Here is a 13,890-nt window from a genome sequence, read left to right as displayed (position 1 = left end):
AATTGTGTTTTGGTCAATTTCTCCCTTTAGTTCTGTTAGTAGTTGCTTGGTACATTTCGGTGCTCCCTGATTGGGGGCATAAATATTGATGACTGTTATGTCTTCTTGTTGTATAGTCACCTTTACCATTATGAAATGTCCATCTTTGTCTCTTGTTATCTTTTTCACTTTGAAGTCTGTTTCATCTGATATCATTATGGCTACACCTGATTTTCTCTGGGTACCATTTGCTTGGAGTGTCAATTTCCTCACATTCACTTTGAGTCTATGCTTGTCCTTGTAAATGAGATGTGTCTCTTGGAGACAGCATATGGTTGGGTTTAGTTTTTTGATCCAGTCTGCTACTCTGTGCCTTTTTACTGGTGAGTTCAGTCCATTTACATTTAGGGTGATTATTGATATGTGAGGATTTCCTGTCATTCTATCCTTAGTTGTCTGGTAAGGCTGTGTCTCCTTTGTTTCTTTGCCTTTTTGTTGTTGTCTATTATTTCTGTGTGGTGGTAGTCTATGATGTTTCCCTCTGTTTCTTCTTTTATTACAGTATATATTTCAGTTCTGTATTTTTTTTGAATGGTTACCATTAAGTTTATGTACAGAAAGTTTGATATTTAGGGTATTCCATTTTCTTCAGCATGCTTACTTTCTCCATTCCCATATTCCGGTTCAGGCCTATACTCTCCCCCTTTTTGTATTTTGGTTGCCACAAATTGTCCCTGTTGATGGTGGTCAAATGTCCTCCTTTAGTATTTCTTGTAGTGCAGGTAGTGTATTAGAAATTTCCCTCAGCTTCTGTATATCTGGAAAGGTCTTTATTCTTCCTTCTTATCTAAAGGATATCTTTGGTGGATATATTAGTCTTGGCTCATAATTTCTCTCTTTTAATAGTTTGAATATTTGATTCCACTCCCACCTGGCTTGTAGAGTTTCTGCTGAAAACTCTGGTGATAACCTAATGGGTTTTCCTTTGTAGGTTACCGTCTTCTTTTTCCTGGCTGCCTTGAGGATTCTTTCTTTGTGATTGATTTTAAACAACTTCAATACAGTGTGCCGTTGGGAAGACCTGATGGGGTTGAGGTAATTAGGTGTTCTATTTGCTTCTTGGATTCGAGGATCCAGTTCTTTCCACAAGTTTGGGAATTTCTCATTCACTATTTGTTTGAATGTAGTCTCTGTTCCCTTCTCTCTTTCTTCTCCTTCTGATATGCCCATTATTCTTATATTGCTCTTTCTGATGCAGTCAGGAAGCTCTTGTAGAGTTCTTTTATTTAATTTCAAGTCTCTTTCTTCTTCCATCTGTGTCATTTCCATGTTTCTATCTTCGATGTCACTGATTCTTTCCTCCATCTGGTCAACTCTACTCCCTAAGCTGGCTATTTCATTCTTCATTTCTTCTATTGAGTTTTTAATCTCCAGAAATTCTATTTGGTTCTTTTTTAAAATTTCAATCTCTTTCGTAAAATGCTCATACTGTTCTTTGATTGTGTTTCTAAGTTCATTAAACTGCCTTTCTGTGTTTTGTTGCATCTCGTTGAGTTTTTTCAGAACTGCAGTCTTGATTTCTCTGTCATTTAAGTCACATATTTCCATATCTTTAAGTTCCTTTTCTGGAGACTTTTCACTTTCTTTCTGAGCTGTCTTGTTGCCTTGGTTATTCATGGCAATTACCGATTTATTGTTTCTCTTCCTAGACGTCTACAGGAGTGGCTGCTGCAACAGGTTGATAGGAAGAGTTCTTTCTTTTGTTTTCCAGTACTTGTTGGTAGAATGTTTTATTTTTTCTCCGACTGCAGCCTTTTTTTTTTCTGTCTCATACGGTAGTGCTATGCTTTCTCTGAACTATTCCAGCTTCTCACACAATGGGGGGATTCCCTGGGAGATGGGCTTCTCCTCTGTTAATAGTTCACCTAGGTCACAGGGCGCAGTGTCCATGTGAGTATGTGGAGAGCTTTTGAAGTTCCAAAGCTCTTCTTGCACCAGATTCAGAATCCGTATGTTTCAGCAGTTCTGTTTACTCCTGCAGGGATCTGCCCAGGTAGGTGGGGCCAGGGGCAGCGTGAGTTGTGAGAGGTGGCCCAGAGCAATGCTGGCGACCACCACCACAGCCGTTCCTGCTTCCACAGCTCGCTCCCATTTGCCAGAAGTAGTTGGGCTGCGAATCTGTGTCTGTGGTCCACAGTTCTCAGAACAGCAAATATTCTCTTCTTTTGATCTGACACTGCTACTGTTCCGCTTCTAGCACCGGGCAGGTGGGGGTGGGGCGAGCTCTAGGAGGGTAGGGAGGGGGCGACTAGTCTCAGTGCCTAAGGCTTCCATTCTCTGCTCAGCAGTGAGGGCTTAAACCACTGTTTTCAGCCTTCTTCCCTCACTCTTTTCTCTGAGGTCTCTGCCATGAGCGTTGGGTTCAGCCATGTTATATGCTGCCCCCTCAACCCTATGGCCATAAGCGGAACCCTAGCAGTCCGAGTTCTTCCCTCTCCCACAGCTGTGGTATTTCCGGGATGCAGCGAGCTCGGAGCACTGAGCTAGGTCTGCGTCCTGCACCCGCGTGTCTCCGTCTCCGCACTTCTCCCTTCCCTACTCCCCCACTCGTGCGGTTCGCCCACCTGTAGGTGAATTCAGTAGTGGGCCTCTTCGTCTTGCCTGTCTGCTGTGCACGGAGTCCTTTGTGGAGTTATTGTTGTTCGATTAGTTGTAAATTCCAGGGGAGCTTTACAGAGGCTCACCTCACGCCGCCATTTTGATGAAGTCTCTTTGATACTACTGTATATGGGATATTTTTTAATGTCTTTTTCAGATAGTTTGTTGTTTGTGTATAGAAACACAATTTATTTTGTATCCTGAAATTTTACTATATTCATTTATTAGTTCTAACAGACTTTTGATAGTGTCTTTAGAGTTTTCTATGTATAAGATTATGTTATCTACAAACAAATAATTTTATTTCTTCCTTTCCAATTTGGATGCCTTTTATTTCTTTTTCTTCCCTAATTGTTTTTTGGCTAGGACTTCCAGCACTATGTTGATTACAAATGGTGAGAGTAGGTATCCTTATCTTTGTTCCTAATCTTAGAGGAAAATCTTTCTGTTTTTTACTGTTGAGTATGATATTAGCTGTAATCTTATATATAGCTTTTATTGTGTTGGGTAAATTTCTTCTATTCCTGGTGTGCTGAGTTTTTATAAGGAAAGGGTATGGGATTTTGTCAAATGTTTTTTCTGAATCTATTGAGATGACCATATGACTTTTATCCTTTGATATGTTAATGTGGTGTATTACCTTAGTTAGTTTGTGTATGTTGAATCATTCTTGCAGCACTGAAAATAAATCCGACTTGGTCATAGTGTATAATCCTTTGATGTGCTTTTGAATTTGGTTTGGTAGTAGTTTGTTGAGGATTTTTGCATCTATGTTTATCAAAGATATTAGCCTATAATTTTCTTTTCTTGCATAGTTGTAAAGGAGCAGTTTTTGTATACTATTGAAACCAAGTTCCTATTAATTCAAACTTGATTGATATAGAGTTAAGATGTTAATTGTAGTTGTAATCCCCAGTGTATCCACTAAGGAAAACAAAATACTGAAAACATGGGAACGGAATCAAATGGTACACTCAAGAAAATTAATCACAAAAAAATGGTAATAATGGAAGAATTGAGGAACAAAAAAGTTTTACAATATACAGAAAAAAACAAAATGGCAATTCTTTCTTATCAGTAATTCCTTTAAATGTAAATGGATTAAATTCCCCAATTAAAAACAGAGATCAGCAGAATGAGTTTTAAAAAAAATCCAATATATTACTTATAAAAGACTGATTTTAGATTCAAAGACACAAATATGTAGAAAGTAAAAGGGTGAAAAAAGATTTTCCAAGCAAACAGTAACCAGAAGATCGTTGGGGTGACTATACGAATATGAGACTAAATAGACTTTAAGACAAAAATCGTTACAAGAGACAGAAATGACAAAAAATACATTAAATATAAGTGAAAAGATCCAGCCGTCAAGAAGATATTACAATTATGAACATATTCATAAGAACAGATCCACAAAATATACAAAACCAAAAGTGACAGACTCAAAGGAAGAAATAGCCGATTTTACAATAATAGTTGGAAACTTTGATCCTCCATTTGCAATAACAAATAAAACTAGACAGAAGATTAATAAGGAAATAGAGGACTTGCACAACACTACAAGTCAACTAGAACTAATAGACATATATGGAGACAGAGCACTGCATCACACAGCAATAGAATACACATTTTTCCGAAGTGCATATGTAACATTCTCCAGCATAGACCATAGGATGGAGCACAAAACAAATCTCAATAAATATTAAAGATTGAAATCATACAAAATATCTTCTCCAACCACAATGGAATGAGAGTTGATGTTAATAATTGTAAAGTTCACGAATATGTGGAAACTAAACAGCACATTCTTAAATAACCAATGATTCAAGAAGAAACTGCAAGTGAAATTAGAAAATACTTTGAGATGACTGAAACTGAAAATATAACATATAAAACCTATAGGATTCAGTGAAAGCACTTTTCAGAGGAAAATTTATAGCTCTAAAGGTTTACATTAAAAAAGAAAAAAAGACCCCAAATCAATAACCTAACTATGTATCTTAAGGAACTAGAACAAGAGCAGGATAAACCCAATGCTAGACGAAGGAAAGAAATCATAAAAATTAGAGCAGAGAAAAAATAAAGAAAGAATAGAAAAACAATAATGATATAAGAGGGTAGAGATGGTTAACTATATGGTGACAGAAGGAAATTTGACTTTGAGTGGTGAACACACAATGCAATATACAGATGATGTATTATAGAATTGTACACTTGAAACTTATAAATTTTATTAACCAATGTCACCCCCATCCATTTAGTACAAAGAAAAACAACAGAGAGAATTAAAAAAAAAAAATGGGTTCTTTGAAAATATCAACAAAATTAGTAAGTCTTTGGCTAGACTGGAAAAGGAAAAAATGAGAGAAGATTCAAATTACCAAATTCACAAATAAAAGTAAGGACTAACTTTACAGAAATAAAAAGAATTATAAGAGAAGGCTTTGAATGATTGTACGCCAACAAATTACATACCCTAGATGAAAAGAACAAATTCCCAGAAACAGACATGAACTATGCAAATTGATAATAAATAGAAAATCTGAATAGACCTTTAATAATTAAAGAGATTGAATCAGTAGTTAAAAAAGAACTACCCACTGACATCAAAATGGCGGCGTGAGGTGAGCCTCTGGAAATTTCCCTTAGAATTTACAACAAATTGAACAACTATAACACCACAAAGGACTCCCTGCCCAGCAGACAGACAACACAAAGAAGATCACTACTGAATTCATCTAAACGTGGGCAAATAGAGCGAGCAGGGTAGCAGGGAAGGGAGAAGTGCGGAGACGGGAAACATGGGCACAGGACACAGACCTAGCTCAGTGCTCCGAGCTCACTGCATCCGAGAAATACCGCAGCTGCAGGAAAAGGATGAACTCCGATAGCTAGGGCTCTGTATAAGCCCATAGGGCTGAGTGGACAGCATATAACATGGCTGAACCCACCGCTCACAGCAGAGACCGCAAAGAAAAGACTGAGGGAAGAAGGCTGAAAACAATGGTTTAAGCCCTCACTACTCAGCAGAGAACGGAAGCCTTAGGCACTGAGACCAGCCACTCCTTCCCTACCCTCCCAGAGCTCGCCCTGCCCACACCTGCCCAGTGCAAGAAGCAGAACAGTAGCAGTGTCAGATCAAAAGAAGAGACAATTTGCAGTTCTGAGAACTGTGGTCTGCAGACACAGATTCGCAGCCTAACTAGTTCCACAAAGGGAAGGGAGCTTTGGAAGCAGGACTGGCTGTGGTGGTGGTCGCCACCATTGCTCCGGGCCACCTCTCACAACCCACCCTGCAACCCCCTGTCCCCACCTATCTGGGTGGATCCCTGCAGGAGTAAACAGAGCTGCAGAAACACATAGGCTCTGAATCTGGTGCAGGAAGAGCTTTGGAACTTCAAAAGCTCTCCGCATCCTCACAAGGATGCGTCGCCCTATGACCCAGGAAAATTGCTAACAGAGGAGAAGCCCGCCTTCCAGGAAATACCCCCATTGTATGAGAAGCTGGAATAGTTCAGAGAAAACATAACACTACAGTGTGAGAGAGAAAAACAGCCCACAGTCGGAGAGAAAATAAAACATTCTATCAACAAATACTGGGGGAAAAAAGAAAGACCTCTTCCTATCAACCTTTTGCAGAACCCACTAGATGTTTAGCAAGAGAAATAATAAATCATTAATTGCCATGAATAACCAAGGCAACAAGACAGCTCAGAAAGAAAGTGAAAAGTCTCCAGAAAAGGAACTTAAAGATATGGAAATATGTGACTTAAATGACAGAGAAATCAAGACTGCAGTTCTGAAAAAACTCAATGAGATGCAGGAAAACACAGAGAAGCAGTTTAATGAACTCAGAAACACAATCAAAGAACAACATGAACATTTTACCAAAGAGACTGAAATATTAAAAAAGAACCAAACAGAATTTCTGGAGATTAAAAACTCAATAGAAGAAATGAAGAATGAAATAGCCAGCTTAGGGAGTAGAGTTGACCAGATGGAGGAAAGAATCAGTGACATCGAAGATAGAAACATGGAAATGACACAGATGGAAGAAGAAAGAGACTTGAAATTAAATAAAAGAACTCTACAAGAACTTCCTGACTTCATCAGAAAGAGCAATATAAGAATAATGGGCATACCAGAAGGAGAAGAAAGAGAGAAGGGAACAGAGACTATATTCAAACAAATAGTCAATGAGAAATTCCCAAACTTGTGGAAAGAACTGGATCCTCGAATCCAAGAAGCAAATAGAACACCTAATTACCTCAACCCCAACAGGCATTATCCAAGGCACATTGTATTGAAGCTGTCAAAAATCACCGACAAAGAAAGGATCCTGAAGGCAGCCAGGAAAAAGAAGATGGTAGAAAGCCCATTAGATGATCATCAGATTTTTCAGCAGAAACTCTACAAGCCAGGAGGGAGTGGAACCAAATATTCAAACTATTGAAAGAGAGAAATTATGAGCCAAGAATAATATAACCAGCAAATATATCCTTTAGATACGAAGGAGGAATAAAGACCTTTCCGGACATACAGAAACTGAGGTAATTTTTTTTTTAATTAAATTTATTGGGGTGACAATTGTTAGTAAAATTACATAGATTTCAGGTGTACAATTCTGTATTACATCATCTATAAATCCCATTGTGTGTTCATCACCCAGAGTCAGTTCTCCTTCCATCACCATATATTCGATCCCCCTTACCCTCATCTCCCACCCCCCACCCCCCGCCCCCCTTACCCTCTGGCAACCACTAAACTATTGTCTGTGTCTATGAGTTTCTGTTTCTCATTTGTTTGAAACTGAGGTAATTTTCTAATAAACGACCTGAAGTACAAGAAATACTAAAGGAGGCTATTTGACTGCCATCAACAGGAACAATTTGTGGCAACCAAAACATGCAACGGGGAGAGTAAAAGCCTTAACCGCAGTATGTGAATGGAGAAAGTAAGCATGCTGAAGAAAATGGAATATTCTAAATGTCAAACTTTCTTTTACATTAACTTAATGGTAACCACTCAAAAAAAAACAAAACAAACAAACAAAAAACCCCACAACTGAAATATATACTGTAATAAAAGAAAACACAGAGGGAAACATCATAGAATACCACCACACAGAAATAATACACAACAAGAAAAGTGCAAAGAAACAATACAGACACACTCTTACCAGAAAACTAAATATAGAATGATAGGAAATCCTCACATATCAATAATCACCCTAAATATAAATGGACTGAACTCACCAATAAAAAGGAACAGAGTAGCAGATTGAATCAAAAAACTAAACCCAATCACATGCTGTCTCCAAGAGACACATCTTAGCTACAAGGACAAGCACAGACTCAAAGGGAAAGTGTGGAAATTGACACTCCAAGCAAATGGTATCCAGAAAAAAATCAGGAAAAACCAGAAAGCAGGAAAAATCACAAATACATGGAGATTAAACAACATACTTTTAAAGAACGACTGGTCAAAGAAGAAATTAGAGGAGAGATCAAAAGATACATAGAAACAGATGAGAATGAAAATACATCCTACCAAAATTTTTGAGATGCAGTGATAGCAGTTTTAAGAGGGAAATATATATCATTACAGGCCTATCTCAAGAAACAAGAAAAATCCCAAATAAATAACCTCACATTACACCTAAAGAATAGAAGAAGAAGAACAAATGAAACCCAAGGTCAGCAGAAGAAAGGAAATAACAAAAATCAGAGCAAAACTAATTTATGAAATAGAGAACAAAAAGACAATAGAAAAAATTAATGTGACAAAGAGCTGATTCTTTGAAAAGATTAACAAAATTGACAAACCCTTGGCTAGACTCACTAAGATAAAAAGAGAGAAGACACTAATTAACAAAATCAGAAACGTAAAAGGGGAAGTTATCACGGACACCACAGAAATACAAAGGATCATCCAAGAATACTATGAAGGACTATATGCCACCAAATTCAACAACCTAGAAGAAATGGACAAGTTCTTAGAAACATATAGCCTTCCAAGGCTGAACCATGAAGAACTGGAAAATCTAAACAGACCGATCACCAGTAACGAAATTGAATCAGTCATCCAAAACCTTCCCAAAAGCAAAAGTCCGGGACCAGATGGCTTCACTAGTGAATTCTACCAAACCTTCAAAGAAGATATAGTACCAATTGTGCTCAAACTCATCCAAAAAAATGAAGAAGAGAAAATACTCTCTAACTGATTTTAGGAGACTAACATTACCCTGATACCAAAACCTGGTAAGGATAACACAGAAAAAAGAAAACTGCAGACCAATATCTCTGACGAATACAGATGCAAAAATCCTAAACAAAATTCTAGCAAATCGAATGTAACAATGCATTAAAAAGATCATTCATCACGACCAAGTGGGGTTCATCCCCGGGGCAAAAGGATGGTTCAAAATATGCAAATCCATCAGTGTGATACATCACATAAACAAAATAAAGGACAAAACTCATATGATTTTATCAATCGATGCAGAAAAAGCATTTGACAATATACAACATCCATTTATGATTACAACACTTAATAAAATAGGTATAGAAGAAAAATACCCTAACATAATAAAGCCCATATATGACAACCCCTCAGCTAATTTCATAATTAATGGTGAGAAACTGAAACCCTTTGCTCTGTGTTCAGGAATACCACATGGCTCTCCCCTATCACCTCTGCTTTTCAACATAGTGTTGGAAGTTCTCGCCAAAGCAATCAGGCAAGAGAAAGAAATAAAAGACATCCAAATTGGGAATAAAGAAGTTAAATTGTCACTCTTTGCAGATGACATAATGCTATACATAGAAAACCCTAAAAACTCCACCATAAAGCTATTAGAACCCTACAACGAGCACAGTAAAGTTGCCGGCTACAAAATCAACGTCCAAATGTCCGTTGCATTCCTATATACTAACAATGATATCTCAGAAAAAGAAATATAAAAAACAATTCCTTTTGCAATTGCAGCAAAAAGAATAAAATACCTAGGAATAACCTTAACCAAGGATGTGACAGACCTACATGCTGAAAACTATAAGACATTTTTAAAAGAAATTGAAGAAGACATGAAGAAGTGGAAAGACACTCCATGCTCATGGATTGAAAGAATCAACATAGTTAAAATGGCCATATTACCCAAAGCAATATACAGTTTTAATGCAATCCCCACCAAAATCCTAATGGCATTTTTTAAAGAAGTAGAACAAAATATCATCAGACTTGTTTGGAACCACAAAAGACTCTGAATAGCCAAAGCAATCTTAAGAAAAAAGAACATTGCTGGAGGTATCACACTCCCTGACTTTAGCTTGTACTATAGGGCAACAATAATCAAAACATCATGATAGTGGCAGAAAAACAGACACATAGAGCAATGAAATAGAATTGAGAATACAGAAGTAAGACAACATAAATATGGACAGATAATTTTTGACAAAGAAGCTAAAAACATACAATGGAGAAAAGACAACCTCTTCAATAAATGGAGCTGCCAGAATTGAAAAGCTATGTGCAAAAGAATGAAACTGGACTGCTATCTGTCACCATGTACCAAAATTAATTCAAAATGGATCAAAGACTTAAGCATAAGACCTGAAACAATAAACTGCATAGAAGAAAACATAGATACTAAACTTACGGACCTTGGGTACAAAGAGCACTTTTTATTCCAAAGGCAAGGGAAGTAAAAGCTAAAATAAATGAATGGGACTATATCAAACTTAAAAGCTTCTGACAGCAAAAGAAACCATCAACAAAATAAAGAGGCAACCAACTGAATGGGAGATTTTTGCAAACAGTGCCTCTGATAAGGGGCTAATATCCAAAATATACAAGGAACTCATGCAACTCAACAACGAAAAAACAAACAACCCAATTGAAAAATGGGCAGAGGACCTGAAGAGACATTTCTCCAAAGAGGACATACAAATGGCAAATAGACATGTGAAAAAATGCTCATCACTAATCATCAGAGAAAGGCAAATAAAAACCACAATGAGATATCACCTTAACCCAGTTAGAATGGGTATAATCAACAAGACAAATGGTAACAAGTGTTGGAGAGGCTGTGGAGAAAAAGGAACCCTCATACACTGGTTGGTGGGAATGCAGCCCACCAGACTAGTGCAGCCACTATGGAAGGCAGTGTGGAGGTTCCTCAAAAAATTACAAATAGAATTACCATATGACCCAGCAATCCCTCTCCTGAGTATCTACCCCAAAAATCTGAAAACATTTATATATAAAGACAATGTTCATTGCAGCGTTATTTACCGTGGCCAAGACATGGAAACAACCAAAATGTCCTTCAACAGATGAATGGATAAAGAAGTTGTGTTATATATACACAATGGAATACTATTCGGCGGTAAGAAAACATGAAATAGAACCATTTGTGACAACTTGGTTGGATCTTGCGATTATAATGCTAAGCGAAACAAGTCAGACAGAAAAAGCAGAGAACCATATGATTTCACTGATATGTGGTATATACATCAAAAACAATAAAAGAACAAAACAAACAAATGAGAAACAAAAACTCATAGACACAGACAATAGTTTAGTGGTTATCAGAGGGTAAGGGGTGAAGGGGGTGGTAGAAGAGGGTAAAGGGGATCAAATATATGTTGATGGAAGGAGAACTGACTCTGGGTGGTGAACACACAATGGGATTTATAGATGATGTAATACAGAATTGTACACCTGAAATCTATGTAACGTCACTAAAATTGTCACCCCAATAAGCTTTAAAAAAATTAAAAAAAAAAAAGAACTAACCTCCCAACAAAGAAAATTCCAGGAGCAGATGACTTCACTTGCAAAATTCCACCAAATGTTTAAAGAAGAATAATTAATACCAATCCTTTTCAATCTCTTAAAAAAAAAAATGGAAAAAGAGTGTACACTTCCTAACTTATTCTTTGAGGCCAGCATTAACTTTATACCAAAGCCAGATGAAGACATCACAAGAGAAAACTAAATCCATATGCTTTGTGAATATATATGCAAAATTCCTCAACAGAATACTAGCAAACCACACATAGTAGCATATTAAGAGGACTATACTCCATGACCAAGTGAGTGTTATCTCAGGAATGCAAGTCAACACGTATAAATCAATCAGTGTAATACTCCACATTAACAGACTAAAGAAAACCGTGATCATCTCAATTGATGCAGAAAAAGCATTTGAAAAAGTTTTCAACATCTTTTCATGACAAAAATAATCAACAAACTAGGAATAGAAGACAACTTCCTCCACATGATAAAAGATATTTAAGCAACTAGATAGAGATGATGGTTGTACAACATTGTGATTGTATTAAATGTCACTTTAAAATGGTTAATTATATGTTATGTGAAATTTACTTCAATTAAAATAAAGACAGAGAAGGAAGAGAAGGTAAAGCAGCCATGACCATGATGAGCAAGACTGATGAGTCTCCTGCTCTTTTAAGGCTTCAATTCTAATGCACAAGATACATAAGAAGCAAGTTGAAAATTTATTATGTACCAGACGCTATTCTAAACACTTTGGGTACAAAATCGTGAACAGCTCAGAACTCTCCAATGAAACACATTATCTTCTTTTCACAGAAAAAGAAAAGAAAAGAAAAGAAAAATTTGAGGTAGAGAGAGAGAAAACCACTTGCCCAAAGTCAAGTAGTTATAAAATGGCAGAGTCAGGATTTCAAGCCAAAAGTCTAATTTCAGAGATTACATTTATAACTATTATACTATATAATGCCATAGGTAGGGAGTGGGGTGAAAATAGAGTAGAGTATGGAGATGGCACTGCTGGAATTCCTAAGTACCCTATTAACTAACATACATCTTAACTGCTATAGTTAAATTTGGCTGATACATATTAAGACTGATAAAAGTACACAATAAATTCTCTGAAAGTTTTTTAGAGAACATGGAACATTGAGTTTGGTTGCATTTACTTGAGATAAGAATAGTATGAGGTGTGATAAAAAAAATACAGTGAACGTTTAAAGAAAAAATGTATTACAGTAAAAGACATACTGCCATTAATCCCCCTCAAAATAAGTGCTTCAAACACACTTATCCCATTGTTCTTGGCACTTTCTGAAGTACTTCTAGAAACCCTCTTTCATGTGTGTCTTTAGTTGTGCTTTCATGGCTGCCTCAATGTCCTGAATCATTCTGACTTTGGGGAAGAGCCAGAAATTGCACAGTGCCAGATCCGGTGAATAAGGTGGATAAGGACACACTATAATGTTTTCATTTGACAGAAATTGCCGCATGTCAGAAGAGATATGTGACACGGAGCATTGTCAGGATGGAGGATGATTTACCACACACTTTAAAACACACCTTCTCTCAACCTTAGCTCACACCCAACTGACTGCACCAAACAAGTTGAAACTTGTCATATACTGTTAGGTGCACTGATTCCCATATTGAAGATCCCTGCCTTTCTGTCTGATGGCACTCGGCAGTCGTATTCACTGTATATCTTGATCACAAAGGAAAAGCTCTGTCACACATTGTTTCTGGTGTGGCAATTTCTGTCAAATAAAAACATTACGGTGTGTCTTCATCCGCCTTATTCAATGGACCTGGCACTGTATGACTTCTGACTCTTCCCCAAAGTCAAAATGACCACGAAAGGTAAACGTTTTTGAATTGATTCGGGACATTGAGGCAGCCATAACAGTGCAACTAAATACACTCACGAAAGAGGACTTCCAGAACTGCTTCAGAAAGTGGCAAGAACGATGGGATAAGAGTGTTGGAAGTGAGGGGGAGTATTTTGAGGGGCATTAATGGCAATGTGTCTTTTACTGCAATAATCTTTTAAATTTAAACATTCACCATATTTTTTTATCACACTTTGTACAGCAACAAATAAGGAATTAAACCCAGATAAAATTAACATTATTAACCATAAAATCAAGTAATTTTCAAACTTCTTGTTGGAATCACTGATTCACATTAAACTAGTTTAAGAAATAAATTTAAATATTATCAAGTCTAACTCCATCTTTCTTTAGTTAAGAAAAGGTTTCAGAAGAGCTAAATAACATGCAAATATGTGCCATAGCTTATACCTCAATCCCATAAATCTTAAACTATCAGTCTTTTCAGCATATTTTACCCATAGTTATATAGATCTACTTATCAGATTTCAGAGTTGTTATGCAAAATAATTTAAAACAAAAATTTATATGAATACTTAAGTTGAACTTTTTATAAGCACATATACAT

This window comes from Rhinolophus sinicus, linkage group LG14, assembly GCF_036562045.2.
Source record: "Rhinolophus sinicus isolate RSC01 linkage group LG14, ASM3656204v1, whole genome shotgun sequence".
In the NCBI taxonomy this organism is placed as follows: Eukaryota; Metazoa; Chordata; class Mammalia; order Chiroptera; family Rhinolophidae; genus Rhinolophus; species Rhinolophus sinicus.
Note: the sequence above shows the minus strand (reverse complement) of the source record.